Raw genomic sequence first — 21,556 nt, 5'->3', positions numbered from 1 at the left:
TACACCATCGACAGAACTGGTTTCCTCCACCTTTTGGTTAATTTTGAAAAACTTCTTTTATCTATATTGAAGTCAAGTACTTTTGATATTATGTGATTACCCTGTGTTATTATATTTGTATATTGCCATATAATTAGTTTTTTGCTATATCGGAAATTGGTTCTTTCATTTTTTGCTCCTGGTATCCAGGGGCAAATGGAAGGAATCTTGTGGTGATATTCTATACTTTTTGGAGGTATTATACTGTTAAGACCACACCATCAACATAGGTGTATATGTGTGCTTTGCACTTTCTTATTTTTGATAAATTATTTTGGGAATATTTTTGAGTTCTATATGATACATTCCCACTGACCTTTGGTCAATTTTGTGAGTAAAGTTATCTGAGCACAAAAATCTTCAAGGGTGCCCAAATTTTTGCATCTGCCCATTTTTCTTTTTGTAATATTTAAAATGTAAAAGATGAGAATAATATATTTTTTGCCTAAAATACAAAGGAAATGTGTCATCTTTAACTTTATGCCCTTTAGAGATAATTTCATATTCAATTTGCTTAACTGTTCACAATAACAGTAATTTTAACCAGGGGTGCCCTAACTTCTACATGCCTTAGTAAGTCTGTTTTGATCTCGATGACGTCTTGAGTTAAAATATAAATAATGCTGGTTAGATATTATTTTTTTATAAGTGTGCTGGAAAGTGTTATCCAGTTTACACAAGGGAATGTGCTGCCAACCAACCACTCATAAAAGATGTCCTCAAATGTCAGTTGAACGCTTTGTTGTTTGATTGTTGGGTTTACACTGGGCATTGATCAGGAAGAAACGTTCATATAAGTGTTCATATGGGTGATTATCACCACATGTAAAAAGCTCTTCACATACAGGTAGTACACTACATACTATACAAAAAAAACACTTATCAGATGCAGTTACACACAGAATACATAACCATTACATTTGGTGACTAATTTGGTACCTGGATTGTTCACTTTCATTTACCACATTACAATTGTTTCTGTTACCTGCCATCTTTGCATTTATGCAGGTAATAGGTAAATTAGGTTACTTTCATTCGTTTTTTTTACGTGTTATCGCCTTTTTGACACTGCAGTTTTTGGTATGTCATGTTTTAAATAAAACTGCTTTGTTTTTATAATTTCTGGTTTTTGGCTTTGACAAAACTTTATAAATAGTCATGTGCAGATTACATATGTTGTTTTACATGCAGATTTTCCGCATCTAATGCAATTCTACAAGGTCAACCTGTACATAAATCTTAGTGTACCCGCAAGAAAAATTAACATGTTGTGGATTTGAAACATATTCTGCAGATCAGTTTACGCTGCACATGTTGAGTATTTGCTGACTTTTTTTTTACCTCAGAATTTTTAACCAGGATTGGATGAAAAATGCAGTAGTGGTGCACATATTTCTCCTATACTCCTGGCTTACAAATACTGAGGTAAAAACTCACCAAATACTCACTGTGTGGACGTAGCTTAAAACGCTGCATTTTTAAAGGGGTTATCCGGCTTATTTTGACTTTTTTTATTATTACCCTATTGGGCTACATTGGGACAGGTACGTAGATAGAGACCACTTACCTGCCCTGCTGTCAGCCCCTCTCCCCCGGCTCAGAGTGGTCATGTGACCGCTCCTGCCGCGATTTTGCTGCTTCCGGTCATTTCATGTCAACATGGGCAGGGCCATGTTGACATGCAAATCTGGAACAGCATGTTGCTGCCCTGCTGGGCTGTACAGTGCGTGGAGCCCCGCCCCCTTCCCTGCACCCTCCCACACATTCCCCCACACCCTGTACTCTGCCCACAACCTCCCCCTGTACTGCTGTGGGGTCCGTGACCTGGGGGAGGGGCCTGGCAGCGGCTGCCGTGGTGTCAGCGCCAGCACCGGGCCCCCTGCTCAGGATCGCACATTCAAATGTACCGGCATCACAGATCACAGATGCCAATATATATGAAAGCGCTGGTGAGAGGGAGCTTCTTATCACTGCCCGTGCAGTCTGTGTCTGACAGTTCAGGACAGCGGTGACGTCACTACTGTGCTGATATGGCCAGAGCACAAACAGCGTGCGAACGTGCAGGAGCGGCGGGGACCGAGGACAGGTGAGTATGTACTCCCTACTTGTGTTCCCTATGGGGGTAGGGGGGGGTCGGTGCAGAGTGCCGTGTGTGCGTGCGGTGCAGAGCCTTATGTGTGTGTGTGCGGTGCAGAGCCATATATGTGTGTGATGTGCAGAGCCATATGTGTAGGTGCAGTGCAGAGCCATATGTGTGTCCGGTGCAGAGCCATATGTGTGTGTGCGGTGCAGAGCCATATGTGTGTGCGGTGCAGGGCCATATGTGTGTGCGGTGCAGAGCCATATGTGTGTGTGTGGTGCAGAGTCCGATGTGTGTGTGATGCAGAGCCATATGTGTGTGTGCGGTGCAGAGCCATATGTGTGTGTGGTGCAAAGCCATATGTGTGTGTGGTGCAGAGCCCGATGTGTGTGTGCAGTGCAGAGCCATATGTGTGTGTGCGGTGCAGAGTCCGATGTGGGGCTGTTATTTGCAATGCTGTAGTGATAACAGGTCAGCGCTGGGAAGAATACTGACATGGAATGTGTGTGCAGGGGGAGAGGCTGGACACTGGGGTGGGGCTGGACAGTGAGGCCAGGCGGCGCCAGCTGTGACTGGGAGGTTTGGCACAGGAAGTGGTCATGTTTGCTAGAGCTGAATGTAAACAAGGAGCTGCAGAGAGTAAAGTCATAATTCAAGAACAACAAAAATTAGTAAACAAAAAATAACAATGTAGGGGTGTTTTATATGACAATACAGCACAGATTAGCTTAACAAATTTTTTGAGTTTATGTCGGACAACTCCTTTAACACAGTAAAAACACACAGTGTCAAACTCATTGGGGGCACACAGCCTTAGAGAACAGTTCAGCTTAGGCTACTTTCACGCACAATATTTTGGTCACAACAGCAAAATCTTTTCTATTAGTCTATATTAAAATATCACTCCTATGCACAACATATGATTTTATTTTGTGACCTGTTTTGTCCAATTTTGAAACTCTTACCACAAATGTACTTAGGGCGGCACGGTGGCACGGTGGCTCAGTGGATAGCACTGCAGTCTTGCAGCGCTGGGGTCCTGGATTCAAATCCCACCAAGGACACCATCTACAAGGAGTTTGTATGTTCTCCCCGTGTTTGCGTGGGTTTCCTCCGCGTACTCCGGTTTCCTCCCACACTCGAAAGACATACGGATACGGACTCTAGATTGTGAGCCCCAATGGGGACAGTGTTGCCAATGTATGTAAAGCGCTATTTAATTAATAGCGCTATATAAATGAATAAAATTATTAATTATTATTATTATTACTTTAAATTGTATTTAAAGGGAACCTGTCAGGTGTAATATGCACCCTGAACCACGAGCAGTTCTGGGTGCATATTGCTAATGCCTGCCTAACTGTCCCAGCTTATAATAGCATAGATAAACAGATCTTTAGAAAAAGTGTTTCTAAAGGTCTTTTACCGTATGCTAATGAGGCCAGTGACTAGTCGCAAGGGCGTTGGTTCCCTTGGCTAATCGACCCTTTTAGCATGTTAGCATGTCCCTGTGGGTGTAAGAGAAAAAGTTTGGGTACCATGTTAGCTAGTTGAAAAATGATTGATTGTTCTCAGTGAGAGAAACAAAATTATAATTTTGTAGTTGTGATACCTTTTAATGGCTAACTAAGGGTGTAAGTGTGGGTGTACTAACATGCTAATGAATGCACAGTGGCAGAGGCATGGTTACGCTCACCTGCTGCCACCGCTGGTTTTCGACTTAGTGCACATAATCAGAACATACCTGGACTTCCGGTAATGCGCACTACACCAGTTTAAAGCCGGGACGCATACACCTGACTTCATAGTGCGCATGACTGGAAGTCCTTTATTTCTGATCATGCACACTGAGCCAAAATCCAGCATTGGGAGCGGTGGTGGCAGACCGCGGTGAGATTGATCATGCCTCTGACGCTGCGCAATCATTAGCATGTTAGCATGCCCACAGGGACGTACTTACATGCTAAGGGGGCCGACTAGCTAAGGGAAGTAACGCCCTTGTGACTAGTCACTGGCCCTATTAGCTTATGATAAACGATCTTTAGAAATACTTTTTCTAAAGATCTCTTTATCTATGCTAGTGTATACAGGGACGTTTAGGCAGGGATTAGCAATATGCACCCAGAACTGCTCGTGGTTCTGGGTGCATATTACACCTGACAGGTTCCCTATATATAAAAAAAAACTGCAGTGTCTTGTGTAAAAAAAAGTTTTTAAAAGAACTAAGAGTCCTCAGTGGTTGATACCTTTTAATGGCTAACTGAAAAGATGGTAAAAATAGCAAGCTTTCGAGACTTCAGTTAGCCATTAAAAGGTATCAACCATTGAGGACTCTCAGTTCTTTTAAACTATTTTTTTTTTTTATCTCTACTGGCTAACATGGTACAAAGATATATTATACGTGTTTTGTGGAAATTATTTTAAGTTTTTCTGTGTATTTTTTTTTGTGGTTCTGGGTGCATATTACACCTGACAGGTTCCCTATATATAAAAAAACCTGCAGTGTCTTGTGTAAAAAAAAGTTTTTAAAAGAACTAAGAGTCCTCAGTGGTTGATACCTTTTAATGGCTAACTGAAAAGATGGTAAAAATAGCAAGCTTTCGAGACTTCAGTTAGCCATTAAAAGGTATCAACCATTGAGGACTCTCAGTTCTTTTAAACTATTTTTTTTTTATCTCTACTGGCTAACATGGTACAAAGATATATTATACGTGTTTTGTGGAAATTATTTTAAGTTTTTCTGTGTATTTTTTCAAAGGTACTGTATATAAAATGCACATTATTTGCAGGAAAAACTCAACACCTTACACTGACAACATAATCTACAAGGCTGCTATTTGAAGCCCTGGTCTAGGTCAATGTATACACTGAATCCCAATACATACAGAGAAATCTAATTCTTATTATCAAACTTTGTAAATAAACATAGAACAGTTGTAAGTAATGTATAGTATTTTTATATTATTATTATTTTGTATTTTTTATTTTTATTTTGCAGCTTCATACATTTATGTTAGTATGTAACATTCATATCAGTGGTGGACATATTATTGGTGTAGCCGCACAGGGGCTCAAGAGGTAAGAAGTTCATACACAACTCAAAAACAGGCATAATTGTGCATTATAATGAGTTACTTGACTATAAAGGGACCATTTACTGTTCTTGCATATGGGCACGATTCTGTCTGTGTCCACCAGTGATTCATTAAAATATATGAATACATGTTAGCATTTTTATATTACTAAACAAATCTATTGAATTCAAATTGATTTTGTGTAGAATTTTTAATAATTCGCTAAACCTGCCAGATGCAATTTGCTTGTTGCAAATTACCTAAACTAGCTGCCACCATTTTACACACTGTAGAAGATTGCATCAGCCAGAAATGGATGACATGACTTTCAGCGGGGTTGCCCACAAAGCCTTGAAGCAGTCACGTCATATGGTGTAACACAGGCAATCAGAAGGGATTTATTATAGCCTGTATAAAAACTGAAGCAAGAAATGCAGCAGCCTTTTTGGGATGAATCTGGATAGTGAGTTTCACAGCTGAGCTGTAGGTATACAGAGTGAAAACCATAAAAAATCTGACATAACTTTACAGTTATTTGACGGCATTATACAAAATACGTTTAGTGTTTGAGGAATAGAGAATAATATCATACACATTTGTAGGCTTTGGAATACTGTCAATTCGCTGCAAATCAATTTTCCTGGGAAAACTTAGTGAACCTGACAAATTAAGTATATTTTTTCATACTGTTTCATTATTTGCCTGACCCTAAAAATGATTATATTGAGGATTTAAATAATTACTAATATTAGAGAAGACAAGTAACATATGAAACAGCCAGCCAAAAGGCAACACAACCAATCCCAAGGAATTTTCACATATGACCTTATCACGGAAGATGAAAGAAATAAATTACCAGTACACCCCTTTCAACAATGTATGACATTTCCAGATATACAGTGTACTTCTGTAAAGCATACTGTATCTGCAAAATAAAAAACTGTATTTATGTCTGTTTATTCTAACGCTCATATCTACAAGCAGACTTGAGAATAAAGAAAAGAGCAATAAACAGATCCAAGTCGTAAATGAAATTACAAAACTAAAGAAGGAAGAAAAATACATATAGATCCCTGTTTCCTGTCTTCAAGTTCAAATTGCTATGGTTACCAAGTTTCATAGTATTTCCAGGCATCTTGGCAACCTTCAGAATCTTTGCTAGTTAGTGTCCATAGTAACCATGTTCCACTTCAATGCTCCATTATAGATATTTATTCGTTTCTGAGTAACCAGTATATTCAGCTCACAGCATCAATTTTGACTTGATGTTAGGGATAATGGTGGTTTATGTTACTATTTCAGGTGAAAAAAATGCAAGCAAAAGAGCAACTCAAAGGCAGACAATGAAAAAGTAGTGTTGCCAAAGCGCTGAGACTGTTATGGTGATAAAGGTTTGTTGTGATCAGCCTTTCACAGTGCATTTATTTTATTTTTAATATATCCATAAGGCAAAAAAATATCATCATAAGCCAAGCACAAATGTAAGGCCCCCATCACACTTCCGTTTAAAAAACGCACGTATGGGAGGTTCCGTTTTAACCATCCATGTAGCTATCCATGTGTACAGTGGGCAAAAAAAAGTATTTAGTCAGTCACCAACTGTGCAAGTTCTCCATCTTAAAAAGATGAGAGGCCTGTAATTGACATCATAGGTAGACCACAACTATGACAGACAAAATGAGAAAACAAATCTAGAAAATCACCTTGTCTGATTTGGCAAGATTTTTTTTGCAAATTATGCTGGAAAATAAGTATTTGGTCAACAACAAAAGTTCCTCAATATTTTGTTATATATCCTTTGTTGGCAATGACAGAGGTCAAACGTTTTCTGTAAGTCTTCATAAGGTTGGCACACACTGTTGGTAGTATGTTGGCTCATTCTTCCATGCAGGTCTCCTCTAGAGCAGTGATGTTTTGGGCCTGTCGCTGGGGAACACGGACTTTCAACTCTCTCCAAAAAATTTTTATGTGGTTGAAATCTGGAGACTAGGCTAGGCCACTCCAGCACCTTCATAAGCTTCTTACAAAGCCACTCCTTCATTGCCCTGGCAGTGTGCTTGGGATCATCATCATGCTGAAAGACCCAGCCACGTTTCATCTTCATTGCCCTTGCTGATGGAAGGAGGTTTGCACTCAAAATCTCACAATACATGGCCCCATTAATTCTTTCATGTATCAGATCAGTTGTCCTGCTCCCTTTGCAGAGAAACAGCCTCAAAGCATGATGTTGCCACCCCCATGCATCACAGTAGGTATGGTGTTCTTTGGATGCAACTCAGCATTCTGTCTCCTCCAAACACGATGAGTTGTTTTTCTGCCAAACAGTTCTACTTTGGTTTCATCAGACCATATGACATTCTGCCAATACTCTTCTGGATATCCAAATGCTCTCTAGAAAGCTGCAGACAGGCCCGGACATGTACTGGCTTAACCAGGGGATCATGTCTGGCACTGCAGAATCTGCGTCCCTAGCGGCGTAGTGTATTACGGATGGTAGCCTTTGTTATGGTGGTCCCAGTTCTATGCAGATCATTCACAAGGTCCCCCCGTGTGGTTCTGAGATTTTTGCTCACTGTTCTTGTGATCATTTTGACCCCACGGGGTGAGATCTTGCGTGGAGCCCCAGATCGATGGAGATTATCAGTGGTCTTGTATGTCTTCCATTTTCTTATTATTGCTCTGTGAGACTGTGACCGGGGTTATCTATGACGGCCGGTATGTCTCGCCCCGGTTGTGCTCACTCCATGATAGAAAGTAGATCCACTCTAGGGTTAATGCTGTTTCCCAACAGGCTGAAGGAAGGGTTAAATAGAATCAGGAACAAGGGCAGGTGTGCCGGGTGTGGGGAATTGAACAGAACTTCCTGAGCTCTCTGCTGGAGAGGCACATGTATTTTGTTATGGACTTTTGTTTGGACATTAAAACCGTGTGCTGTGAACCTTAATGCCTGGATCCCGTGTCTTCTGCTGCGCAACCGACCACGCTACCTCACATATGGTGGAGAATGCGGGCATGACAGCCGGTGAGGTGTAGCATCCGTCCCTGGTGTCCCGGTAGCACATGTCCTGGATTCGAGCGGCTATACTACAGCCCAAACCCGGCGACGCCATGGAGGACATACTAAGGCAGCAGCAACAGACTAATGCACAGCTACAAGAGGCTAATGCACAGCAACAACAGGCTAATGCACAGCAGCAACAGACCAATGCACACCTGCTCCGGGCCTTGGAATGTCAGCAGCAAGCCTTGCAAGCGCATGAAAAAAATGCACCAAGAACAGATGGTTCTCCTGGCCAAGTCGATCCGTGCCGGACCGGCAGCAACAACCCCGGGACCGGGTGACGACGGCAGCGTCCGGAAAGCGGTGAGACAAGCGTTGCAAAAGATGACCCCGGGTGATGATGTGGAAGCGTTCCTGGCGGTGTTTGAGCGGGTGGCCGAGCGGGAAAAGCTGCCGACCCCCCAGTGGGCTGAGGTATTGTCGCCCTATCTGACGGGGGCAAGCAAAAAGGAGAAAACAGTACACATAATAGAGGCGCACATCAGGATCATGCAATATTCAAATATAATAAATTTTTATTGGGTCAAAAAGAAAAGACAAGGACATCATAAAAACCTTTAAAATACACATATGACATATGACCTCACTGATAATCCAATTGAATTAAGTTGCTTTCCATGTGGATAAACAGATAGTAGTTCAATCAACAATATATAACATGCAAAACACCTTCTTGATCAAAAGATGAGGACAAATACCTAGTAAGACAATTAATACTGAGGTAGTATATAACGTGAAAAGAGCCCTCAAATTGGTAGTTACACAGTTATACCATGACTGAGGACTGTGTCCATATTAATAGTATGCACATCCAGCCCCTCCAATGCTACCCTAGTACTATAGCTATAGCAATATGGATTATATATAACAGTGTGAGACACAATGATCAGTCAAAAAGTGGCCAAATACTAGGTAAGTTGGATATAATTGCATGAAAGGAGAACGCATAGTATCAGGTAAAATACGTGGAACAACAAGTCCCAGCCAGGGAATTTCACTAAGCTCATGCAGCCAGGGACCGCAGATCACACTAGTAGTTGCTGTGATATATGGCCAAAGTGCCAGAGATGCCTGGGCTGGCAAGATTGTGAATACACCCATACAAAGTGCACCCATACAAAGTGCAAGGAGCATCACAAAGACATATCCATTAAGCATACAAGCAGTATGGGCGCAAAATAAGCGCGTTTACCAGCCGGGCCCGGCGCAGTCAAAGAAGGTATGCATGAATCATACAAAGGAGTAAAAGTGGGGTCAGGAAACGGCCCAACGCGTTACGCTGACTAGCAGCTTCGTCAGGGGAGGTGTAAGACAAAGGACCCACCACACATATATATATACACAGATAATGATTAGGTGATTACCTGCCAATTGTCGTTAAATTAATTACAGCTGCCTGAAGCCACTGGGTGCCTCAGCGGTCTGCTGATAGGGAAGCGAGCGATCGCACAGTGCATAATAGTGCCTGTGCAGACAAAACCGGAAGTCCAAGGGTGCACGTGACGACACAGTAGCCACGTGCACACAACCAGGGAATGGAGCATGTAAACAGATCGTAATGCGCATGCGCGAGCCGTGCATGGTAGAAGGCGTCCCTCCCAGCAGCACAGGCAGATCTAAGGCAGATCTAACGCAGCATATAGAGTTCAGGGAGATGGATATACACGAGCACAAGTGCCAGAACAAACAAGAATCTGCGTTCGGGTCCAGATATTATACAGATAAATATTCCTAAGGGTAAATAGAGGTGGATCTATAAGTACCAACTAAATCTATGGTTAGGGAAGATGATTAGGTGAAAATAAGGATATATAGTTTTTAGAATTTAGAAAGAAACCTCCGTGCCATACTCAATGGTAAATATAGACAATCTATACTACAGGCATAACTGAGGAAAAAAAAAAAAAAAAAGACAAAAAAAAACCAAAAAAAAAAACCACAGTGATCTTCAGGTGGACATATAATAAGTGTCAACACGAGCTTAATAATACATATAAGATCAAAATTCAAGTGAACATAGTGTATTTAAGCTCAATAATAGAGTACCACAGGACCAGATAAAATTTGACCATGGGTTGACTCATATCATATTTCTGAACTAGTCAGAGACAGAAACGGACACTACAATCTACTCGCACTGCCCTTTCTGATATATCAAGACAAAAAGTAGAGGGCATAAATCGTGTATACCGGCATAATGTCCAGTCACAAATAATATATAGGTCCCGGTAGACGTCAACCCCCCATGTTCATCACAGGTTCTATTGCTGGATTCACTCTTGATCTCTTCCCTCCACTTTTTCACTGATCATAGTTTGATCTCTTATTCTGTTGAATCATCCCTTGCCGTTATCTTCATGTTGTAGACAATACAAAACGCCAGATCTTAATTCAATGCCATCAGAAGGTGAACTGCAAAGGAACAACAGTCAAGAACATAATGAGCCAATTCTCCAAGAATAAGTACCAACAACCTAGCCCAGGAAACCAGTGTACAGCAGTTCCTCATTAAGCCCATGGGGGGCAAGTGAGTCAAGATGGAAGATCCATCTTGATTCTGCTCGGAGGAGCGCCTTATGAGGGGAACCACCTCTACCGGTTTCATGAATCTTTTCCAGACCCACTACCAACAAATTTCTGCTGGAACCCAAATGGAACCTCAAAAAATGAGATGCTATCGAGGTAAGAGTCTTACCTTTCTTAAGGTCAGTTGCTGCTAAATTGATGGTAGAGGTGTGTTTTTGAATTCGCTTGCGGAGCTCCTGAGACGTCTGGCCCACATACACCTTTGGACAATCACAAACAATAGCATAAACAACATTAATCGTCTTGCAATTAATGTAAGAATGCAGGGTGTATTTTTTGGTGTCACAGGGATTCACAAAATGCTCCCTGGTGGGATGCATATGAGGACACACACTGCAGGCTCCACAAGGGAAAGAGCCCTTCAGAACAATGCCCCTCTGCAGTCTCACTGTGGGCCTACGGAAGTGGCTGCTAGTGAGCATATCTCTAAGCCGTGGTGCACGACGTGCCGTAAGAAGCGGCGTGTCACTCACCAATGATGACACTTGGGGGTCCGAAGTGAGAATCGCCCAGTTCCTTGATAAGATCTGTTGTACCTGCTTCCATTGGTTGTTATAATCTGTTACCAATTGGAGTGGTTGGTCCCCCTTCACAGGTTGCTTCTTGATGAGAGATTGTTGAGTTTCATTCTTCGCCCTCCTGTAAGCATTAGAAATAACACTGCGAGGGTAACCTCGTTTCCTAAAACGATGGGTTAGATCGTTAGCTTGTGCGCAGAAATCTTCAGATAGAGTACAGTTTCTACGTACCCTTAGAAACTGGCCGATCGGCACTCCTCTTCTGGTATGAAAGGGATGGAAGCTGTCGAAGCTGAGCAAACTGTTCGTAGCCGTCGGTTTACGGTATAGCCCAGTTTCAAGGCGTCCATCCTTAATCCTGACTTGAAGATCCAAGAAGGTAGCTGTAGATGGTGAGATGGTATAGGTGAGAAAGATATTCATGCCATTATCATTTAAAGATCTCAAGAAATCGTGACATACCTCCTCAGGGCCAGACCAGATGAATATCACATCGTCAATAAATCTTCTCCAATGAGTGACAAATCGTTCAAAAAATTCCGAACGATAGACTACCGTTGCCTCCCACCATCCTAAAAATAAATTCGCATAAGAAAGTGCGAAGCGCGCCCCCATGGCCACGCCAGATGTTTGTCTGTAGTATTGGCGATCAAATAAAAAATAGTTGTGGTTGAGGGCAAAAGAACACAGATCCAACAAGAAGGAATCATGCATCCTGTCAGAATTACCTTGTGCATCCAAGAAGTACGTAAATGCCTTGATGCCATCCTGGTGCGCAATGTTGGAGTACAAGGCTTCTACATCACATGTCACTAGAAGGGATCCAGATGGAAACGTGACAGATGTACTGCATTTAATAAATTCTGTCGAATCCTGTAAGTGTGAAGGCAACCTTAGTACCATTGTTTGCATGAAAAAATCCAAATAAGTCCCCACCATCTCACACAAGCTACCTATACTTGACACAATGGGTCGACCCGGAGGCATGTCCACATTTTTATGCACTTTGGGCAGCATGTAAAATGTGGGGGTTACAGGTTGTTCCACCCACATGAATTGTTTTTCTTTACTGGTTATGACACCAAGAGTGCACGCCCTGTCTAATAGAGTCTTCAGTTTTTTGGAGAAGACTGGAGTCGGGTCAGAAGGAATCTTCAAATAGAACCTAGTATTGTCAAGCTGCCTTTTGGCTTCCCTCAGGTACATACTCACTGGCCACAGAACCACGTTGCCCCCTTTATCCGCTTCTTTAATAATAAAGTTGGTGTTGTTACGGAGCTGTTGTACAGCTTTTCTCTCAGGGGGACTTAGATTCTGGCTAGTACCTGGGTCAGCAGGTAATCTGGAGATGTCATGTTTGACTACCTCAAAGAATGTTTTAATAGCAGGGGCCAAAGAGAGTGGTGGTATGGCTGTAGACTTACGCTTCAATGGGAAGGGTTTCCTGCCCGCGGGGTTCTCACTCTCACGAAGAAGATCAAGAAGATCATAGAAGGTCTGACGATCTGTTTCAGGGAGATGGTTAATAATGTCAGGCTTTTTGTACATAGTTCTGAACACCAGATTTCTGCAAAACAAATAAAGGTCCTTAGTAAAGGTGAATTTATCAAGCACATTCATGGGAACGAAGGTTAGTCCCCTCTGTAACACCGAAGTTTCACAAGTAGACAAAATGTGATCCGACAAATTAATAATCTGCAATGAATCATCTAGAGGACCATTACCTGTATTGGAAGTACCAGGGACAGCTGGGATGGTGTTGGGGGAGATCATGGTCATAGACGCCTGTAGTTCCTGTTCGGTCGATATGAGTTCTGGACTTGGGGTTTGTTGTTTCTCTTTCTGAGATTTCTTGTGCTTCCTGCCCCTTCTGACCCGGTGTCTACGTCGCTGCTTGTATTTGATAAAAAATCCTCGCTGGTTGTGGGATCATGAGTAAGATTTTCTTGTGGTACAAAATTCCTGGGGTTGGATTGTGCCCCTCGTCTTGAGTTGCCATGATGCTTCCATTTAAAGGCAACTCCTTTCTCAAAATCACTACGGTCTCTATTCAGTTTGTGTTTTTTTTCTCTGTATGACATCATCCTCGTATTTGTCCAAAGAATCCTTCATCTGTGTCAAAAATGGCTGTACCTGTGACACCTTATCAAATTTATTAAGATCGTTTTCCTTAACCTTGATCTCCGTTTTGATATTGGAGAATAATTCACGGTCATGTTCAAGTAATAAATTAATGATTATATTTGAACACTTCAAAAGACCCTGCTCCCATGTATTTTTGAAAGGTAACGTGGGTTCCCATGCGGGAAAAATTTGCACCCTTAACCCCCGAGGGCAGATGTTTGCTCCCAGGTACTCTTCTAAACTTCTGATGTTCCAGTATAAACCGATCCCTCTTTTATGTAGGGTCAAAAGCTCCTGTGAACACTTAGAAAAATCTGTGTCTACTGCAGTATTAGTGCCCATAGACAATGGGTTATCAACCCCTTGTGCGCGCCATGACGCTTCTCTGGCTTCCCAAGCCATAATAATATCAATACGACAACAAAGCAGGAATTAAAGTAGCAATCACGCATAAAGACAATATCAACTATCAATAATGACCCACAAATGGGCTCAATCAGTATATGCGGATATGTAGTATGGCGTGCTATCCCAAGAACCTGGCAAGCCAGACAAACAACACTGGTAAATAGGAAATTAGGGATGCACAGCACAAAATCAACACGGTTGAGTGCAGCCTATGTGTAAAACAATGATGCAAGCAAAAAGGAGAAAACAGTACACATAATAGAGGCGCACATCAGGATCATGCAATATTCAAATATAATAAATTTTTATTGGGTCAAAAAGAAAAGACAAGGACATCATAAAAACCTTTAAAATACACATATGACATATGACCTCACTGATACTCCAATTGAATTAAGTTGCTTTCCATGTTGATAAACAGATAGTAGTTCAATCAACAATATATAACATGCAAAACACATTCTTGATCAAAAGATGAGGACAAATACCTAGTAAGACAATTAATACTGAGGTAGTATATAACGTGAAAAGAGCCCTCAAATTGGTAGTTACACAGTTATACCATGACTGAGGACTGCGTCCATATTAATAGTATGCACATCCGGCCCCTCCAATGCTACCCTAGTACTATAGCTATAGCAATATGGATTATATATAACAGTGTGAGACACAATGATCAGTCAAAAAGTGGCCAAATACTAGGTAAGTTTGCAATTATATCCAACTTACCTAGTATTTGGCCACTTTTTGACTGATCATTGTGTCTCACACTGTTATATATAATCCATATTGCTATAGCTATAGTACTAGGGTAGCATTGGAGGGGCTGGATGTGCATACTATTAATATGGACGCAGTCCTCAGTCATGGTATAACTGTGTAACTACCAATTTGAGGGCTCTTTTCACGTTATATACTACCTCAGTATTAATTGTCTTACTAGGTATTTGTCCTCATCTTTTGATCAAGAAGGTGTTTTGCATGTTATATATTGTTGATTGAACTACTATCTGTTTATCCACATGGAAAGCAACTTAATTCAATTGGAGTATCAGTGAGGTCATATGTCATATGTGTATTTTAAAGGTTTTTATGATGTCCTTGTCTTTTCTTTTTGACCCAATAAAAATTTATTATATTTGAATATTGCATGATCCTGATGTGCGCCTCTATTATGTGTACTGTTTTCTCCTTTTTGCTTGCATCATTGTTTTACACATAGGCTGCACTCAACCGTGTTGATTTTGTGCTGTGCATCCCTAATTTCCTATTTACCAGTGTTGTTTGTCTGGCTTGCCAGGTTCTTGGGATAGCACGCCATACTACATATCCGCATATACTGATTGAGCCCATTTGTGGGTCATTATTGATAGTTGATATTGTCTTTATGCGTGATTGCTACTTTAATTCCTGCTTTGTTGTCGTATTGATATTATTATGGCTTGGGAAGCCAGAGAAGCGTCATGGCGCGCACAAGGGGTTGATAACCCATTGTCTATGGGCACTAATACTGCAGTAGACACAGATTTTTCTAAGTGTTCACAGGAGCTTTTGACCCTACATGAAAGAGGGATCGGTTTATACTGGAACATCAGAAGTTTAGAAGAGTACCTGGGAGCAAACATCTGCCCTCGGGGGTTAAGGGTGCAAATTTTTCTTGCATGGGAACCCACGTTACCTTTCAAAAATACATGGGAGCAGGGTCTTTTGAAGTGTTCAAATATAATCATTAATTTATTACTTGAACATGACCGTGAATTATTCTCCAATATCAAAACGGAGATCAAGGTTAAGGAAAACAATCTTAATAAATTTGATAAGGTGTCACAGGTACAGCCATTTTTGACACAGATGAAGGATTCTTTGGACAAATACGAGGATGATGTCATACAGAGAAAAAAACACAAACTGAATAGAGACCGTAGTGATTTTGAGAAAGGAGTTGCCTTTAAATGGAAGCATCATGGCAACTCAAGACGAGGGGCACAATCCAACCCCAGGAATTTTGTACCCCAAGAAAATCTTACTCATGATCCCACAACCAGCGAGGATTTTTTATCAAATACAAGCAGCGACGTAGACACCGGGTCAGAAGGGGCAGGAAGCACAAGAAATCTCAGAAAGAGAAACAACAAACCCCAAGTCCAGAACTCATATCGACCGAACAGGAACTACAGGCGTCTATGACCATGATCTCCCCCAACACCATCCCAGCTGTCCCTGGTACTTCCAATACAGGTAATGGTCCTCTAGATGATTCATTGCAGATTATTAATTTGTCGGCTCACATTTTGTCTACTTGTGAAACTTCGGTGTTACAGAGGGGACTAACCTTCGTTCCCATGAATGTGCTTGATAAATTCACCTTTACTAAGGACCTTTATTTGTTTTGCAGAAATCTGGTGTTCAGAACTATGTACAAAAAGCCTGACATTATTAACCATCTCCCTGAAACAGATCGTCAGACCTTCTATGATCTTCTTGATCTTCTTCGTGAGAGTGAGAACCCCACGGGCAGGAAACCCTTCCCATTGAAGCGTAAGTCTACAGCCATACCACCGCTCTCTTTGGCCCCTGCTATTAAAACATTCTTTGAGGTAGTCAAACATGACATCTCCAGATTACCTGCTGACCCAGGTACTAGCCAGAATCTAAGTCCCCCTGAGAGAAAAGCTGTACAACAGCTCCGTAACAACACCAACTTTATTATTAAAGAAGCGGATAAAGGGGGCAACGTGGTTCTGTGGCCAGTGAGTATGTACCTGAGGGAAACCAAAAGGCAGCTTGACAATACTAGGTTCTATTTGAAGATTCCTTCTGACCCGACTCCAGTCTTCTCCAAAAAACTGAAGACTCTATTAGACAGGGCGTGCACTCTTGGTGTCATAACCAGTAAAGAAAAACAATTCATGTGGGTGGAACAACCTGTAACCCCCACATTTTACATGCTGCCCAAAGTGCATAAAAATGTGGACATTCCTCCGGGTCGACCCATTGTGTCAAGTATAGGTAGCTTGTGTGAGATGGTGGGGACTTATTTGGATTTTTTCATGCAAACAATGGTACTAAGGTTGCCTTCACACTTACAGGATTCGACAGAATTTATTAAATGCAGTACATCTGTCACGTTTCCATCTGGATCCCTTCTAGTGACATGTGATGTAGAAGCCTTGTACTCCAACATTGCACACCAGGATGGCATCAAGGCATTTACGTACTTCTTGGATGCACAAGGTAATTCTGACAGGATGCATGATTCCTTCTTCTTGGATCTGTGTTCTTTTGCCCTCAACCACAACTATTTTTTATTTGATCGCCAATACTACAGACAAACATCTGGCGTGGCCATGGGGGCGCGCTTCGCACCTTCTTATGCGAATTTATTTTTAGGATGGTGGGAGGCAACGGTAGTCTATCGTTCGGAATTTTTTGAACGATTTGTCACTCATTGGAGAAGATTTATTGACGATGTGATATTCATCTGGTCTGGCCCTGAGGAGGTATGTCACGATTTCTTGAGATCTTTAAATGATAATGGCATGAATATCTTTCTCACCTATACCATCTCACCATCTACAGCTACCTTCTTGGATCTTCAAGTCAGGATTAAGGATGGACGCCTTGAAACTGGGCTATACCGTAAACCGACGGCTACGAACAGTTTGCTCAGCTTCGACAGCTTCCATCCCTTTCATACCAGAACAGGAGTGCCGATCGGCCAGTTTCTAAGGGTACGTAGAAACTGTACTCTATCTGAAGATTTCTGCGCACAAGCTAACGATCTAACCCATCGTTTTAGGAAACGAGGTTACCCTCGCAGTGTTATTTCTAATGCTTACAGGAGGGCGAAGAATGAAACTCAACAATCTCTCATCAAGAAGCAACCTGTGAAGGGGGACCAACCACTCCGATTGGTAACAGATTATAAAAACCAATGGAAGCAGGTACAACAGATCTTATCAAGGAACTGGGCGATTCTCACTTCGGACCCCCAAGTGTCATCATTGGTGAGTGACACGCCGCTTCTTATGGCACGTCGTGCACCACGGCTTAGAGATATGCTCACTAGCAGCCACTTCCGTAGGCCCACAGTGAGACTGCAGAGGGGCATTGTTCTGAAGGGCTCTTTCCCTTGTGGAGCCTGCAGTGTGTGTCCTCATATGCATCCCACCAGGGAGCATTTTGTGAATCCTTGTGACACCAAAAAATACACCCTGCATTCTTACATTAATTGCAAGACGATTAATGTTGTTTATGCTATTGTTTGTGATTGTCCAAAGGTGTATGTGGTCCAGACGTCTCAGGAGCTCCGCAAGCGAATTCAAAAACACACCTCTACCATCAATTTAGCAGGAACTGACCTTAAGAAAGGTAAGACTCTTACCTCGATAGCATCTCATTTTTTGAGGTTCAATTTGGGTTCCAGCAGAAATTTGTTGGTAGTGGGTCTGGAAAAGATTCATGAAACCGGTAGAGGTGGTTCCCCTCATAAGGCACTCCTCCGAGCAGAATCAAGATGGATCTTCCATCTTGACTCACTTGCCCCCCATGGGCTTAATGAGGAACTGCTGTACACTGGTTTCCTGGGCTAGGTTGTTGGTACTTATTCTTGGAGAATTGGCTCATTATGTTCTTGACTGTTGTTCCTTTGCAGTTCACCTTCTGATGGCATTGAATTAAGATCTGGCGTTTTGTATTGTCTACAACATGAAGATAACGGCAAGGGATGATTCAACAGAATAAGAGATCAAACTATGATCAGTGAAAAAGTGGAGGGAAGAGATCAAGAGTGAATCCAGCAATAGAACCTGTGATGAACATGGGGGGTTGACGTCTACCGGGACCTATATATTATTTGTGACTGGACATTATGCCGGTATACACGATTTATGCCCTCTACTTTTTGTCTTGATATATCAGAAAGGGCAGTGCGAGTAGATTGTAGTGTCCGTTTCTGTCTCTGACTAGTTCAGAAATATGATATGAGTCAACCCATGGTCAAATTTTATCTGGTCCTGTGGTACTCTATTATTGAGCTTAAATACACTATGTTCACTTGAATTTTGATCTTATATGTATTATTAAGCTCGTGTTGACACTTATTATATGTCCACCTGAAGATCACTGTGTTTTTTTTTTGTTTTTTTTTTTTGTCTTTTTTTTTTTTTTTCCTCAGTTATGCCTGTAGTATAGATTGTCTATATTTACCATTGAGTCTGGCACGGAGGTTTCTTTCTAAATTCTAAAAACTATATATCCTTATTTTCACCTAATCATCTTCCCTAACCATAGATTTAGTTGGTACTAATAGATCCACCTCTATTTACCCTTAGGAATATTTATTTGTATAATATCTGGACCCGAACGCAGATTCTTGTTTGTTCTGGCACTTGTGCTCGTGTATATCCATCTCCCTGAACTCTATATGCTGCGTTAGATCTGCCTTAGATCTGCCTGTGCTGCTGGGAGGGACGCCTTCTACCATGCACGGCTCGCGCATGCGCATTACGATCTGTTTACATGCTCCATTCCCTGGTTGTGTGCACGTGGCTACTGTGTCGTCACGTGCACCCTTGGACTTCCGGTTTTGTCTGCACAGGCACTATTATGCACTGTGCGATCGCTCGCTTCCCTATCAGCAGACCGCTGAGGCACCCAGTGGCTTCAGGCAGCTGTAATTAATTTAACGACAATTGGCAGGTAATCACCTAATCATTATCTGTGTATATATATATGTGTGGTGGGTCCTTTGTCTTACACCTCCCCTGACGAAGCTGCTAGTCAGCGTAACGCGTTGGGCCGTTTCCTGACCCCACTTTTACTCCTTTGTATGATTCATGCATACCTTCTTTGACTGCGATGGGCCCGGCTGGTAAACGCGCTTATTTTGCGCCCATACTGCTTGTATGCTTAATGGATATGTCTTTGTGATTCTCCTTGCACTTTGTATGGGTGGAGAGCTGTGCACTCTCCTTGTATTCACAATCTTGCCAGCCCAGGCATCTCTGGCACTTTGGCCATAGATCACAGAAACTACTAGTGTGATCTGCGGTCCCTGGCTGCATGAGCTTAGTGAAATTCCCTGGCTGGGACTTGTTGTTCCACATATTTTACCTGATACTATGCGTTCTCCTTTCATGCAATTATATCCAACTTACCTAGTATTTGGCCACTTTTTGACTGATCATTGTGTCTCACACTGTTATATATAATCCATATTGCTATAGCTATAGTACTAGGGTAGCATTGGAGGGGCCGGATGTGCATACTATTAATATGGACGCAGTCCTCAGTCATGGTATAACTGTGTAACTACCAATTTGAGGGCTCTTTTCACGTTATATACTACCTCAGTATTAATTGTCTTACTAGGTATTTGTCCTCATCTTTTGATCAAGAAGGTGTTTTGCATGTTATATATTGTTGATTGAACTACTATCTGTTTATCCACATGGAAAGCAACTTAATTCAATTGGAGTATCAGTGAGGTCATATGTCATATGTGTATTTTAAAGGTTTTTATGATGTCCTTGTCTTTTCTTTTTGACCCAATAAAAATTTATTATATTTGAATATTGCATGATCCTGATGTGCGCCTCTATTATGTGTACTGTTTTCTCCTTTTTGCTTGCATCATTGTTTTACACATAGGCTGCACTCAACCGTGTTGATTTTGTGCTGTGCATCCCTAATTTCCTATTTACTATCTGACGGGGGAACCCCAAAAAGCGTACCTGGACCTCTGTACCGAGGACGCCATTGACTATGGGACCCTGAAAGCCGAAATACTGGCTCGGTTGGGGGTGAATACCTATGTACGTGCTCAGCGGGTAAATCAGTGGTTCTATGAGGAAGCCAAACCCGTACGCTCCCAGGCCTATGACTTGTTGCATCTTGTAAAAAAGTGGTTGCAGCCTGACACTCTGAGCCCGGCGCAAATGGTGGAAAGGGTAGTAGTGGATCGTTTTGTGCGCACTTTACCCGTCACCGTTCAAAGGTGGGTAGGACAGGGTGACCCGAGTACCCTGGACCAATTAGTGTCCCTGGTAGAGCGGCATGTGGCTACGCAGGACTTGATACGGGACACTGAGACTTTGCGTACCGCCCGTCGGTCCGGCCCCTCCAAGCCTAGGGCCAAGGACCCACCGCTGACAACGGTGCAGGAGTCCCCTACCGTCCCGTCTGAGGCCGCGGCCGCCATTCCTGAGGTCCGGAAGGTTCTGTACCCTAAACGACAACCCGTCAAGGGGGTTTCCGTCCCCATTAGATGTTGGGGGTGCCAGCGGGTGGGACATATGGAAGCCCAGTGTCCACTCACCACGGAGCCCATGGATTGTGGGGTTACCCGGCGGGGTTCAATGTATGCTCAGGTGGTGTGTACCGCTGACCTGGTCTCCCCAGAGACGGAGCCCCACTTGTGCCAAATACAGGTGAATGGATGTCCGGTTACAGGATTGTTGGATTCCGGAAGCTTAGTGACCCTTGTGCGATCCACCTTGAGTGCTAAAGTAAAGGCCACAGGGCGTACCGTGGGGGTGGTTTGCATACATGGGGACCGCCGCGACTATCCCACGGGGATTGTCACCATCACAGCACCTTGCGGTCAGGTGCAACATGAGGTGGGACTTCTTAACACTCTTCCTTATGACGTGATCCTAGGAAGGGA

The sequence above is a fragment of the Anomaloglossus baeobatrachus genome, chromosome 4, assembly GCF_048569485.1.
Source record: "Anomaloglossus baeobatrachus isolate aAnoBae1 chromosome 4, aAnoBae1.hap1, whole genome shotgun sequence".
NCBI classification, from domain to species: domain Eukaryota; kingdom Metazoa; phylum Chordata; class Amphibia; order Anura; family Aromobatidae; genus Anomaloglossus; species Anomaloglossus baeobatrachus.
This window is presented reverse-complemented; position numbering follows the sequence as displayed.